The following is a 1883-nucleotide window of genomic DNA, read 5'->3' as shown; positions in this document are numbered from 1 at the left end:
AGTGGCTTTTTGGTAAGGCCAAACTCTAATAAGCAAAGCTTGAGATACTGATACATACTAAACCATATGTGTAACTGATACTTGTACCATGGAAATTTTCATTGAGTTTTTTCCTCATTCTAAAAAATAAGGGACTATAAATCTGTTTTTATAGCCGATTCCTCAACTTCCTTATATATGCCTCTTTATATAATAATTTCAGAGATTAAATATTGCTTTACACTGTGATACTTTGGTTTATTAGATTGACAGAGCTGATATTAATATAGTTAAGTTCATCTTTGAAATACATCTTTGTGCATAGAGCCAAAAATAGTAAAATTAATCATTGTTCACATGTTGTTTGAAACTTATTTGGCATTTGGAATGATCGTTTTATTTCACAATCCTTTATAATGAAACAATGTTCCAGTTAGCTTTAAAAGGTATACGGTGCTAATTAGTAAAATACTGAGGGCAATATTTTACTGCTAGCTTGCAAAATTATGAGTTTAAAAAATAAAATGTATGAAAATATTTAAAGCTGTTGAGATGTGTTTACTTATACTTCGGAACATTTAAAACTCAGATCAGAGAGGTACAATTATCTTTAGTCTGTCCTTCAGGATTTTAGTTGATATACTTTTAAATTTAGAGATACCAATTTTCTTTATCTCTTTTTTTTAAAAAGATGACCGGTAAGGGGATCTTAACCCTTGACTTGGTGTTGTCAGCACCACGCTCAGCCAGTGAGCGAACCAGCCATCCCTATGTGGGATCCGAACCCGGGGCCTTGGTGTTATTACCACCACACTCTACCGAGTGAGCCACGGGCCGGCCCAGATAGCAATTTTCTTTGAAAACTGAGTGTTGTAGTAATTAATTTTAGCATTTTTAGACAAATGGGAACAGCTGGCATTTATCCCAAACTAGCTATCAGCTGTTGTTTTCCATCATTATCTAAATAGTGTGGCCAGCATTGTGTATGTAATGTGCCTTTTCAGTAGATTGGAAGAAAAGCCTCTTACTAGGTTTGAGTTTCTCTGACATAAATCCTTTGTAGCAGCTAATTTATGAAATCTAGCAAATGAGCTTTGGGAGAATTTTTTTTTTAAAGTGTTCTCTTTTTAAGGAGTAATCTCAGCAATGATAAATCATTGTGGGATTTGGAACACTTTTCATTAGATTTGCCGCTCAAGAAGGAATCTTGTTCTGCTCTTCATAGGTCCTATTTTTGCTTTCAAATGTAATAGTAGTTAGAGATGCAGAACAAAATGAATATTCATTTTTCTATGAATGTTAAAGCTACTAGTGATGTGTAGGCAGGCTCCAATGAATATTGCTTTTAAGACAGCATGAGTTTATGGATGTGTTATGTCTCATCTCAGCCAATAAAGAAGTCTGCGGCTTTTCCTTTGCTCTGGAACGTACAAATTATTGCTTTCTTTCCATGTAGAATTGGGAATCATCCCTCCACTTCAGTTTTCTCTCCTTAACGCAGTTGGGCAAATTAATAATCTCTCCAATCTTCAGTTTCTTAATCCATAATAGGGGAATAATGTCTACCTTATCTAGTTCCTGAGCATCAAATATGGATATGCTTTTTAAAAACAGGATGCTATGTAATTGCAATAATTTGTTTAAATCATTCATTCTTAATGTGTAGTTAAGAACCATGTTAAAAACAGGATTTTTTATACCAGCCAGCCACCAAAAAAAAAATTTGTTGTAAATCATCAAACCTCTGTTTTTGTAACTATTCCACTTAATGTTGTAGTTTAAGGACTAGCTGATATGTAGCATCTGTTTTTCAGAAGGAAGTATATATAATGTGAATTGGAATACTTGGCGTAAATTTATGATCCAGGTTGTTGAAAATCTGCAACTTTATTATTATTATTATT

Source organism: Galeopterus variegatus, unplaced genomic scaffold (assembly GCF_000696425.1).
Source record: "Galeopterus variegatus unplaced genomic scaffold, G_variegatus-3.0.2 Scaffold54, whole genome shotgun sequence".
NCBI classification, from domain to species: Eukaryota; Metazoa; Chordata; class Mammalia; order Dermoptera; family Cynocephalidae; genus Galeopterus; species Galeopterus variegatus.
The sequence above is the reverse complement of the archived record's forward strand: the minus strand, read 5'-3'. Positions refer to the sequence as shown.